At 54.5% G+C, this 13,287-nt stretch overlaps 1 long non-coding RNA gene across 1 annotated transcript; it reads left to right on the top strand.

The window, feature by feature from the left end:
* The first annotated feature begins 4,772 nt into the window (after positions 1-4,772).
* LOC125107133 (uncharacterized) lies at positions 4,773-9,488 on the top strand. The gene is made up of 3 exons (XR_007129466.1): positions 4,773-4,986; positions 5,644-5,814; positions 9,176-9,488. It is a non-coding gene; the product is annotated as an uncharacterized LOC125107133 (long non-coding RNA).
* The last annotated feature ends 3,799 nt before the right edge of the window (positions 9,489-13,287 follow it).

Below are 13,287 nucleotides of genomic sequence, written 5' to 3'. Positions count from 1 at the left end.
TTCAGGCCCAGCGGTGACTTCAGAGTCCGTGATCTGAACCTCTTTGCTCAGTGGCCCTCTGCCATAGGCTGAATAGTGGGCCTCCCTGAGAGGTCCACATCCTAATTCCTGGAACCCACAAATGCCACCTTATATGGCAAAGACCCTGCAGGTGTGATTAAGGATTTTAAAATGAGATTATCCTGGTTATTACAATTCACAAGTGTTCTTATAAGAGGGATTATCGGAAGGCAGAAAGCTATATGGAAGTAGAGAGATTCAAAGTTGCTACATTGTCGACTTTGGAGGAGGATGGAGGGAGGGGCCATGAGCCAAGGAATGCAGCTCTAGAGCTGGAATGGGGGATGAGGCAGATTATCTCAAAATCTGGAAGGATCATGGCCCTGCCAAGCCCTTGGTTTCAGCCTGGTGAAACTGATTTTGAATTTCTGGCTTCCAGAACTGTCAGAGAACAAATGTGCACTATTTTAAGCCACTGAGTTTGTGGTACCTGCTTACAGCAGCTGTAGAAGTCTACTATGCTTTCCCTTCTAGAAGGGCCTCCCAGGCCTGGTGTGTGGCTCCTCCCTGCTCTGTGCTCCCTGCGGTCACTGAACCTCTGACCCTGGAGGTTCTGCTGCTGCTCTGCATTTGCCCCAACCTTGGCCCTCTTCTCTTGCTCCCACCACTGACATTTCCAGGCTGGTGTCATCCTCCAGTTGTCCAAGAGTAGGCACCGGCTCTGGGGCATAGCAGAGGAAGAAACTGAGGCTCAGAGAGGGACAGTGAAAGCCCAAGTTCACTCAGCTAGCAAGGGGCAAGGCCAGGTTTGAACTTTGGACCTGGCTGGTTCTAGAGCTGGTGCTCCTAACAACTCCTCTCCCAGTGGACACTGAATGAGGGTCCCTGAGTGACCCTTGATAAGTACTCCTGAATGAGTGACAGTAAATTTCCCTGAAAGGCAAGCAGACACTGAAACCCAAAGAAAATATATTGTCGGAAGGGCTATGGGAGCCACAAGGAGAGTAAAGCAAGCCTGAACTAACCAAGGAAGGCTTCCTGGAAGAGGGGACCTTGAAGGATGAAGGCATTCCAGATTGAGAATATCATGAGCTAAGGTCAGAAGATGAAAGGAGGGATGGCAGAACACGTGAGGTGTCTGAGGGAGCCTGGGGAGATGGCACCAGGCCTAGATCATGAAGGGCCTTGGGTATCAGACTGAGGCCTGAAGAGCACACAGAAGTTGGGGAGCAGGAGAGCAAAATCCCCTACACTGTCCTTTAGGAGGCAACAGAAGTAAATGGCTCAGGGGAGGCTGGTTTGTTTCATTTGGAGGCTGCTGACACCAGCGAAAGCTTTGGGACTGGGACTGAAGCCAAAGAGATATAGCCTGGGGCAGGGGACAAGACTCTAGAGCCACTCCGGAGGAGAGGGGACAATAAGACCTGGTGATCTACTGGCCTCAAGTGTCCATGCCTCATCCAGGGGACAGAGGCTGATTTCAGTAAACACAACCAGAAATGCAGGAGTGGAGCACCAATGTAGGGAGAAATCTGGGCAACAACCAGGAGGAGGTGTCCTAAAGGCAGTTAAGAGAATGGTTCAGGACTCAGGGGACAGGTTGCGATAGCAGACACATGATGAGCAGAAACTGGGAAGGCTGTGGTGGGCATAGCTGCAGGGGGAATGAGGTAGTCAGGGAAGGTGTGGCAAGAGGTGACCAGGGCACCCAAGGTCAAGGACTCTTAAGGAAAGACCCTTTCCCTCCTCTGCTGCTGGTGCCTCAGGGTACCAACCCCAGCACCCACCTGGGCCCATATGGAATTGGACTTTTCCTGATGGGCTTCACTTTAGGGAAAGCTGATAGGAAATTCTAAACCAATAAGAGCAAATAAATGAGGGGTGATTACCGACAATAGAAGAGGGTACACCACGGGGTGCCTCCAAATAGCATTTCCTCCAGTACATTTTAAGTGCTTTATAGGTCATTAACTACTTGACAGAGAGAGCCTGACACTTAAAGCAAAGAATTCTGCGCCTCTGCCAGGGAAAATCAATCAGAAATGAAGATTGAGCATTGCTGATGTTAAAATGTACTGGGTGGGCAAAAGGGATTCGATTTAGACATAATGTTAAGACCCTCTCCGTTGTGTAAAGTGGGGCACACTGGTATTTGAGGTCATTTATAAGTCCCAAACTTAACCCCCCCCCCGCCATTTTTTGTTGTTGTTATTGTTAATGAAATATTTCAAAGACACGGAAAAGTAGAGACGAGCTTAACGTCTGAGCCCACCACCTAACTCTGTCAAATAAAACATTACAGCTACGGTTGAAGTACCCACTTGTTAAAAATGTTCCTTGCCTTTTCTTCCTGTCTTTTCAAATCCCTTCTGTCTTCCAGCCCCCGCTCTCCGGGGAGACCAAGGCTGACCACCCATCCCTGCCCAAGACATCGCTCCTTCCTCTGAAATCTGACTGTCATTACTGCCTCTTTAATTAACTTGGCGATTAATCACCACCTGCTTGTGAAACAGCTTTTATTGTCCTTGTCCATGTCATATGTGGGATGTGGATGGGGGTGAGGACCATGCAGGCGGGAAAAGGAGGGACAGGCAGGCTGGGCAGAGTCTGCTGGAGAGAGAGGCTTGAGAAAGCCTCATATCAGAGCATCAGCTCACTCCTGGCTCCGCAGCTGTCAGGTAACAGGAACTGAGAGGAGCCGAAGATAAGACCCCAGAAGGCAGTGGGCACTAGAAGGATCACCTGCTCTTGCTGTCCCCCTCCGACCAGAATGTTCTTTCTTCAATGAGCCTTGTTGCAGGCGGAATTCCAAAAAGAGATGTTGAAACCCCGACCTGTGAATGTAACTGATTTGGAAATAGGACCTTTGCAGATGTAGTGAAGTTGAGATGAGGCCATACAGGGTTAGGTGGGCCCTAATGCAATGATCGTTGTCCTTATAAAGGATCCTAGGAAAACAGAGACACAGGGAGAACTCCCTGTGCCATCAAGCCTGCTCCTCTGCATGCCTGAATCTGGCCGTCCAAGGATCTTAGGCAGCGTGTCTCTGTCAATTTTTTAAAATTTGTTTTTTATTTTATTTTTTAAAGATTTTATTTATTGGGGCGCCTGGGTGGCTCAGTGGGTTAAAGCCTCTGCCTTCGGCTCAGGTCATGATCCCAGGGTCCTCTGGGACCCATCGGGCTCTCTGCTTGGCGGATAGCCTGCTTCCCTCTCTCTCTCCGCCTGCCTCTCTGCCTACTTGTGATCTCTGTCTGTCAAATAAATAAATAAAATCTTAAAAAAAAAAGATTTTATTTATTTATTTGATGGAGAGAGAAAGAGATCACAAGTAGGCAGAGAGGCAGGCAGAAAGAGGCGGGGGTGGGGGGGAAGCTGGCTCCCTGCTGAGCAGACAGCTGGACTTGGGCTCCATCCCGGGACCCTGGGATCATAACCTGAGCCTAAGGCAGAGGCTTAGCCCACTGAGCCACCCAGGAGCCCATGTTTCTGGTCAATTAATGCTCTCACCCAACTCCAGAAGCAGCTCCTACACCCTCTTTTATGGGAGGAAACCTTCTCCTCTATCCCATCTCAGAGACCGACCTTCAGTCAGAAGGACCAGTCTGGGGGGGAAATCTGAGTGACTCAGTCAGTTAAATGCCTGACTTTTGATCTCAGTTCAGGTCTTGATATCAGGGTTGTGATTTCAAGCCCCACAGTTGGGTTCCACGCTGGGCAGGGAGCCTACTTTAAAAAAGAAAAAGAAAAAAAAAAAAAAAGGACCAGTTTGGGATGCAGTGGGGTTTCCCAAGGATTCCCTCCCCCCCGCAATAGCATGTCTGGTCAAGTCAGTTTCCCTGGGTTCCCCCCAGAAAAATCCTCCCACATGTCCCCAAACCCTCAGAGGTGGGTAAGGTAGTCTGGTTTGACCAGAGTGCTTTTAACGTCCTCTGTGATTTGTGGGGGAGGGGTGCCAGAAAAGGAGAGGAACCCAGAATTTAACACCGACAAGCACAGGCCTGCCTACAGCATATTCACTGAAACAACTTCCAAACCACCTTCCGCAATTAATCTGATCTTTGGACAGGTGTGAAACTGAGGCCCTGACGGTCCACAGCGCATCGCTGTGTAGAGATCTGAGGTCCAGTGGTGTAAGCGTGTCCCAGTATCAGCTCAGCCATCACTCCCAGGCGACAGCATTCCTGGGCAGGTCTGTCTCTCCATTCTTGAAGGAGAATGATAATACCATTCTCTAGGGATGTTACCAGCCATAAAGAGAGCTCTAAAAAGCTGTATGCACATTTTCCGTTAATTCAATCAACAAACACATTGTGAGTACATCCTGCATGCCAGGCCCTGGGGGTACAGCGGTGAGCACCGCGTACCCAGGGTCCCGACCTCAAGGTGCTACCTCTTTGGTCGCCAAAGGCAAAGCAATGCAGTTACACTCGGGTGGTTAAGTGTTACGATGGAGTGCACGGAAGCAGCGATGAAAAGGCTGCGGAGCTCAGGAGGGCCCAAAAGAGCAGCGGTGGCCGCAGGAAAGAAAAGGCAAAGAATGAAACCCGCACCCCCCACCCCACCCCATTGCCGGAGCCCCTTCTTCATCTCAGCCAGTCAGGCCTCAGCGTCGCCGGCCGGCCGACCAATCAGCGCTGGAACAGGAGCGCTGGCAGCAGGGCCCCGGCTTCCCGCGGAAGGGCCGCTGGAGCCCTCGCGCCCCGCCCGGCCCCGCCCCTTCCCCGCCCCCTCCCCGCCCCCTGTCGGCCCAGGCCCCGCCCCGCCGCGGCCAGGAGCGCCCGCCTGGAGCCCCCCGGCCAGCGGCCCGCCGCTGGGGCCGAGTATTGTCTCAAAGGCCGAAAAGAGAGGAAAGCGGGGAGACTGGGGGCAGCCACGTGACTGGGAGAGGATTTATAATATTGTCTTTCGCTGTCGACAATATTGCAAAATGTATGAAAGGGACTGACTGCACCGCCGGGACCGGAGCGTGAGGGCGCGGGCAAGGTAAGCAGCCCCCGGCCGGCTTCGCGGGGCGCGGGGGCACCGGGGGAAAACGCGGCACCACCCCGCTCACTGAGCGGCTGTCGCGGGGTCTGCGTCCTGGGTCGCCCTCTGAGCCTCGTGAGCCTTGAGCGGTGTAGACGCGTTCCGGGAGCTGGGGTATGTCGGAGGCGGCGTGGACGCGGCTTCTCAGCCGAGGAGTCTTCAGTGACCCGGGGGACTGCCGTGGCGGTGTAGACGCGCGCAGGCGGTCCCGCGGAGGCGCCTCCGAAATCCCGAGGTAGTCCAGGCGGTCAGCGTAACTCGCGGGAGTGAGACGGTGGAGACGCGGACACTGACCGAGGCACGCCGCAGCGCCCCGGAGGGACCGGGGGAGCGCCGCAGAGCCGCGGGGCGGTGTAGACGCGCGCGGGGGCGGCAGCGGAAAGTTTGCCGGAGCGCGCGGGGCGGGCGCGCCGGGGGGCTGAGCGCAGAGCGAAGCGGCGCGGGGCCCGGGGCGCGCGCGGCGGGAGAGTGTCCGCTGCTCCCCGCCGCCGGAGCCTGGGGGACCCCCGCGCCCCGGCCCAGCTGCCGTCGCGGGGTGGAAGGGGGGCGGGCGGAGGGAGCAGCTGAACTGAGCGCGGGCGGGAAACCGGAGGAGATTGACTTCGAGCCTTTCAGACAGGTTCCCGAAGCGCCCGCGCTGTGCCCGCTGGAGCCCGGGGGTCTCTCCAGCTGGAGGAATCTGAGGGGCAGAGGCGCGCTTACCGACACGACACTCGCTGCGGGGCCTCAAACCCGGTCTGGTCCGAGCCCGCAGCCCAGCTCCTTCTCTCCTTCCACTTCGCCTCAGTGAGGAGAAAGGTGTGGGGGGGGGGGGGGGGGGGGCGGGTGCAGATGGGACTTGGGGGTCGGGTGAAGGGGAGGATCGGGACTCCTGGATCGGCCTCCCGCTGCCTCTCCTTGGATCTGGGGGGCCCTTGAGCACTGGAGAGGGAGTGAATGGAGGAGGGAAGGCAGGGTTGGGGAGGAAGCCTATTGGGCAGGTGATGCTAGTCCCCGCCTTCCTGATGCTGTGCCTGGGGCGGATGGAGTGGGACAGAGTACCTGTGTGACAGTCTCCTGTAGGGTAAGGAAGACCCAGAAACCCAGTTTCTGCCACAGGAGGAAGGCAGAAGGCAGCCCAGAGGAGGGAAGAGATACCAGGGTGGCTCTTGGGGTGGCCCAGTCCCATTTCCCACTACTCCCTGTGACTTTTGCCCCCATTCTTACTCCTACACTCCCCCTTCTCTCTGATTCCTGCACCACAGGTCCTTTGCACATGTTGTGTGTTTTTTTGATCAACAAGTACTCATCGAAAATCCCAGGCACAGGTGACTCAGTGGTGAACAAGGCAGACCTAGTCTGGGACTTCCAGACCAGTGCAGGGACACAGATGATGAATAATAATCCAGAAGGGAATGGGGCACGGGAATGCGAGGCAACCTTGCATGGTCATGAGGAAAGGCTTCCCGGGAGAGGTGACAGTGAGGGATTCTGCCTCCTCAACCTTTGGACTCCAGTCATCTCCTCCAGGAAGCCTTCCTTGACCTCACTGACCTGACACTTCCCCTGTTGACAGGCTGTCATAGCCTGGAAACCACTCCTTCCGTGGACATTTTTATGTCATTATTGGGTTAATATTTGTTTCCCTTCATCAAATGGGAGTGTAACGAAGGCAGGACCCAAATTTCTTTTGGGTAGACAGTACACAAATCGAATAAAGGATGGGTAGAATTTCCCCCAGAAAAACGCAAGCTGCTCAGCCAGGTCGAGCATCCAGATGGCAGAAACTTCTCTCTCCTTCCCTGGACTGAGTCCTGGGCTCCACACCCCATTTGCAGTTCACAGAAGCAAAGTAAAAGGAACAGCAGGCCTGGTGAGGAAGTGAGCAGGGAGAGGCCTGGCCCAGATGGCCCACTGAAGCTCCAGGGCTGTTCCACTGGAAGGGAAGGGACTGCAGAGGGGGAGGCCAGAGGACATGTGCCTGTCCTGTTCTCTGAGCTCAGACCAATCTAGTCCTCAGTTCAACCTCCGTCCCAGCTCTGGGAGGCTTGATTTCCTTCAAATGCTTCTCTGGAGAAGGTGGTGGCCAGCAGGGTCCCCAGATGGCCAGGGTCGAGGGCCATTGGAGCTGCCTGGTCTCTCCTGCCTCTCCCCCAATCTGGAGCCGACAGGCTGTCTGTGGCACCTGCCTGCCCCAGAGTCAGGCCTCTGGGCCACAGATAGCTGTGAGGAACATGGAGGTTCCCCACCCTTCCCTGAAACTCCTGGCAGGAAAGTAGGACTCAGGCTTTGAAAGACCAACTCTCCTTAATTTTCATAGTTTCCACACTTGGTGAATTTCTCCCTCCCCTGGCTCTGTCAGACCTGTGGGCCTGGCACTTTTCCGGTGGCAGATTACGCTCTCACAGATGCCCAACAAAGCTTTCAGCTCCCCCCTCCCATCCCGCCCGTCCACCTCAGGGAGCTGCCTCCATGCTCCGCTAGAATGTCTGCAAGCTTTACTCAGGCTCTGGTGGGGACCAAACAGAAGCGGCCTCCCCACCCAGCCAGCCAGCCAGCCCTCCTGACTGGAATTGCTTTAAAAAATTAATTTGCAATGATTTACGTCCTTCTGTTCTGTGGGGATCACCAGCATTTTAAATATGTATTTAAATCAGATTCACTGCTCCCAGTTAAACCTGAAGCATCTCCCCCCCACTCCCCCAGCAGAAAGAGCCCTGGATTTGGAGTTGGCACAACTCAGAGGTTCAGGCCAAGTTCTGCTAATGACAAGCTGTGTGACCTTGGGCAAATTACTTAACCTCTCTGCGCCTCCATTGGCTCCTCTGGTAACTGAGGTTAATGATAATCCTTCCCTCACAGGGTGTTGGGAGGATTAAATTAGATAACGTTCAGGGAAGGGCTGTGCAATGCCAGGCCTGTGTTTTCTGTTCCCCGGTACAGGCTGTCCCGCTAATTAGCCTGGTGACCTTGCGCGGGCCACTCAGCCACTCCTGGCCCTCAATTTCCCCATCTCGAAAGCATAGGGGTTGTTCTAGGAGATGAGGCCACAGAGCGCACCCCCAACTCCATCCCCGAGCCCCACCACACCATGTACCTCCTCCACCCCTCTGCCAGACACCCTCCCTTTGGCCACCCTCTTTTGCATTATCTAGGCACTGGGTTCTAATTGGAGATGGCCCACCTCCCCAGCTGCCTCTCCTCCTGGCTCCCTGCGAAGCAGAAGCCACAAGGTTTGGGCCCCAGGGTCCTGCGGTTCTTTTTCAGGAGCAATTAGCCATGAGGTCACAGGCCGCGGTGGTGGTCTCAGTGGGTGTGTGTGCCTGGAAGCCCAAACGCCTCTCCGTCTGTGGCCTGTGGGTCTCCCCCAGGCCAGGGGGTCCCCACTGCTGGCTGAAGGGAGGCAGCTTCCCCGGCAAAGCCATTTCTGTACTTTATGACTCCTTGAAGCCCCGAGCCTCAGTGTAAATTAGTTCTACCCTGTGCTTTTGTTGGCACTGTCTGTTCCTTGGAAGCGAGGGGCTTTGTCAGGAAGAACAAAGCTGTTTGGTGTTTTTCTGATTTGGGGGAAGCGTGCTCCTGGGGGAGGGCTCATCGCTTCTCAGTGTCAGTCTGGAGTCCTCGGTTCTCAGACTCGCTGGTTTTGTTTTGGGTTTTTAAGTCCTGTGGCTTAAGAGTCACGGATGTCTGTGTGAGTGTTGGCTATGGGATTGCTTTCTTCCTTTCTGGCTTCTATAGCGTATTCCGTGGAAGCTAATTCCAGGGACTGAACTTTTCAAATCACTGCTTCAACAGCTTCTAAAAATCTGGACCTAGTTACCCCTGTCATCCATGTGTAAAGATTTAGGAAAAAATTCCCAACCCGAGGGTGGGCAGCCTTGAGGATGCACGGCTCCTGGCAGCGTGCACTCGCCACAGACTCGAGGTCAAAGCCTAAATGCCGGGCGCCTCTTGGGATGGGAGGTAGTGGGGTCTGCTCGGTGCCAGACATCTGGATATTTAGAAAACATCTGGGTGGCTGGATTTTTCAGATTTCTGCCTGACATTACATATCACAAACATTGAGCCTGCCTCCCGTCCCCCACCTTCCTAACACACCCAGCCCCTTCCCCCCCCAAGCCCCCCTTTCCTGACGGGCAAGAAACATCCATTCTTTCTAATTCCCCAGCGTTTCCCCCCTACCGGAAATCTGATGGGCTTATGACATCATGGCTGGCTGCTGAGCGATGAGTGGATGCCACAAAGAAATCCGACATATCAGATGGATTCTGAAATCAGTTTCCCTCTGGCTGTAGTAATGGGAGTGAAGTCAGGAGAATGTGAGCTTTGTTTAAAAAACAAAAAAATAAAACTAAGCCTTGTCCTGTATTAAATACAGTCTTTTTTTTTTTTTTTAAAGCAAAAGGACCTTTTGGATATCATCCTATTTTAATAGAAATGCTGGTTTTTATGAAATGAAAGCGTCTAATAAATCAGACCTAATGCAATGTGTTCGCTTTCGGTTGAGTTTTTGTATGTCCTTATTCACTAATAAAGGAAGAACTGGGAATGGTTTCTGTCCCTTCGTTATTCAAATGGGGTAGTTTTTTTGTTTGTTTGGGTGTGTTTTTTTGTTTTGTTTTGGTTTGGTTTGGTTTGGTTTGAGGCCAGTAAAATTCACCGGGCAAATTGCTGGTTTATGTTTTTCCAGGAATCCATTTTTATAGAGTCACCTTGGACCTGACCTGGTCTGCAAACATTGTATTTGCCTCTGCTGGTTTTTCTGGCTGGGAAACTGTAAAGACGGTGCAGTTAAGCCTGCTTTTCAGTGTCCTCTCGGCAGGGCAGAGCCAGGAACAGGGAGCTGGGAACAGGGCGGTTTTGGGGATGACAAACCTATTTGAAAGGACAAAGTCAGGAGGGGAGCAGACAGTAAAGGGGAAGCGTGGGCATGGGGGAACCCACTGTCTTCCCTGCCCCCTCCAAAGAGGACCTCAGAGCTCAGAAATAGCTCCAGACGGAGGGAGCTCCCCGCTGATGCTGGCCCAGGTTACAGGAAGCTCAGGTTTGGGGGTGCTATGCCTACCACGCCTCTGGCATTGGCATTTAGAGTCTGTCAGATCTGCATTGGAGTGTCCACTCCCACTTGGACAAGCTGTGGGGCCCTGGGCAAGTCACGTCATCTTGTAGTCCGTGCCCACCCCCCCAACGCCCTGGCACAAGGGCCCCACCGTGCGCGCTGGGAGAATCCGTAAGGCTGGACAGTCCCCGGGTGCTCGGCCACTTAGTAGGGCTCCGGGGACAGCCTTGGAGCCAAGCGAAGCCGGTATAGATTCTAGTCTTTACATCCTGGTTCTGCCAGCTGCTATCTGCGTCATAATAATAGGGCCAACCCCACACATGGGGCCATCGTGAGGACTGACATAGTGAGCCATCACCAGGCCTTAGCTGTTTTTACAAGATGGGCCCCTGAGCCCTGCAGGCAGGTTGCCCGGTAGGACCGTTGGGCCTGGGATGCAAGGGGACGTGTCAAGCTGAGCACAGGAGGAGGATAACCAAGGGCCGAATGGAACATTCTTCATCGCTCTGCACAGAACTTTCCATGGGTCCCCTATGTCCATGATTCCTATTTTAGAAGCAAAAACAAAGACATTAAGCATCTTTGCCCAAGGTCACGGAGCCCAGGTTGGAGCCAGGGGGTGGGCTCCTGCACCTGCCCACCTCATTCCGGCTCCCCTGGCTCTGTCGAGCCTTCCTCCACCTGTTCCAGCTCATCCCGGAAGCTGGAGCACTGCCTTCCAGTGGCTGCCCTGTCCCTGCCAAGACTCTTCCACTACCCCATCCAAGGGCCTTCCTAGATTACCCTCCCGCCGTGTCATCTTTGGCCCCTCTCAGGGTGTGGCTCTGCGCTGGGCCCCAGGGCCCTTGTCTACCTCCCCTAGAGGCTAGGAGTGGGACTGTGGCCAATTTTGTGTCCCCCACAAGGCCCTGTGGGCCAGGTCAACAGCCATTTACTAAGGACCTACTATGTGCAAAACATGGGGACTCATACGGTTGGTGCCCATACCCAGCTTGGACTTCTCTCCTGAACTACAGACCCATGCCGCTGATGCCCTCTGCCACATCCCCATGTGGACGGCCACTGGGCCCTCTCCCTCAGAGGTCACTCCCAGAAACCTGCCCCACCACCACATCTTCCCCATCTCAGGTAAGAGCACCTCCACTTTCCATGCACTTGCTCAGGCCCCCCAGCCCTGCAAACACTACTAATGCCTCCCCGCCTTTCTCTCCTCTCTCTCTCCCCTGGGCTCCTCCCTTATTCAATCCATCAGCAAATATCACTGGCTCTGCTTTCAAAATATATCAGCAATTTGACCATGTCCACTGCCACTGTATGCGTGTAGCTGCCTCCTCGTGGGTCTCCTGCTTCTCCCTGGGGCCCCTCGCTTCCATTCTCGGTGCAGCAGCCAGAGTGATCCTGTTAGAACTTAGATCAAATTCTGTACTCCTCAGCCCAGAACCCTGCAATGGCTCGGTCAGGGTCAAAGCAGAGTCTTGTGTCTGTCCCCTGCTTGATCTCTCTCAGTTCCCATCGCCCTCACACCGCTCGTTGACCTCCTTGCATTTCTTCCAACATCTCATGTATATTCCTACCTCAGGACCTTTGCACTTGCTGTCCCCTCTCCGGGTATGTGCTTTCCTTGGATGTTTATATCACTTTCTCCTTTGTTTCAGAGAGGTTATTTCCTGAAGGTGGTGGCTCAGGAGGTGGCCAGAGGGGGAAGAGGAATTGGAGGAAGAGGGGTTGGGCGGACAAGTGGGAGTGCACTCCGGGGGCTGAGGACGGGGCTGGGTGGGCACAGGAGAGTAAGTGGGGCCTTCGAGGTCAACAGGAACCTGGTGGGTGGAGAGAAGGGCAGGTTTTCCAGGTTGGGGTTCCCCGAGGGGGAAATGTACCCGGCATGTATGTGCACAGCTTGGCTGGCAGGGGACAGATTGGGGAAGGTCTTAAGTGCCACCTGGAGAGGTGTTAGGAGGACCCGTGGAGGCTGCGTTGGAATCTCCGCTGTCCCTCTGCACCTCTGTGATCCTGGATGCGGAGCTTCTCCTCCGTTGGGCTCAGCTTCCCATCGGTAGACTCCTGAGCACAGCCTTTCCTGCAGCACTGTCCTACTTTACAGAGAGGGAGAGACTTAATTAAGCCTGGAGAGACCCAGGGTAGAGAGAGGTCTGCCTGGAAGAGCATGGTAGGCAGGGGAAACAGAATGTGCAAAGACATGGGGCCCTCCTCCGGGCTGCGTTTCTTCAGTCCCTCCCTCAGCGAACAGAGAGGCAGGGAAGACAATGATGGGGGTGGCCTGGCTGTCCCCAGTGGAGGCCGAAGGCGCCCCCGTCTCTGCACTCAAGGGCCTGGCCGGCTCTAACCTCATACTCTCCTGAGTGCTGCAGCCCTGAGAGATAGGCCTTTCCCTGGAGCTGGAGAAGCCAGGGCTCAGAGCAGAGAGGTGACCTGCCGGTAGCTGGGAAACGGCAGACGAAGGCCTTGAACCCTTGCCCTGCTGTCCTTCAACAAAACTGAGCTGCATTCTTTGGGTGGGGCAGGTGAGCTCACTCCAGGACTGGGAGAGCCAGAATTGCACCGTTGAGGGGCGTCTGCTTGGTTCAGTCAGTAGAGCACGTAACTCTTGATCTCGGGACTGTGAGTTCAAGCCCCACATTGGGTGTAGAGCTTTCTTTAAAGAAGAAGAAGAAGGAGGTGGGGGAGGGGGTGGGAGGAGGGGAAGGAGGGGAAGGGACGCCTGGGGAGCTCTGTCGGTTAAGCGTCTGCCTTCAGCTCAGGTCCTGATCCCAGGGTCCTGGGATGGAGCCCCCTGTCAGGCTCGCTGCTCAGCAGGGAGACTGCTTCCCCCTCCCCCTCTGCCTTCCACTCCGCCTGCTTGGGCTCTGTCTCTCTCTGTGTCAGATAAATAAATAAAATCTAAAAAAAGAGAGAAAAAGTTGGGATTACAAAAACCTCTTTTAAAAAAAAGCAGAATTGTACAGTGAAATCCCCATTCATGACAGACTTCAAATTTTCGTCCCTTCCCCGCCACAACCATGAGGTTGCTCTGATCAAGGCCACTCCCTCCTTTGGAGAAGGTGAGTCAGGCCTCTGGAAAGCCCCCTGAGCCTCTTTTCTTGGCTGGAGCTTCTCTGAAGACTCTGGACGCTCCTGGAAAATTCCCAGGCTGTTGGCTCCCTGAAGCCTCACAACCACCCCTCACACAGGGGCTGTTGTTATCCCCATTGTACAGCTTGGGA

Source organism: Lutra lutra, chromosome 8, assembly GCF_902655055.1.
Source record: "Lutra lutra chromosome 8, mLutLut1.2, whole genome shotgun sequence".
Classification (NCBI taxonomy): Eukaryota; Metazoa; Chordata; class Mammalia; order Carnivora; family Mustelidae; genus Lutra; species Lutra lutra.
This window is presented reverse-complemented; position numbering and strand designations above follow the sequence as displayed.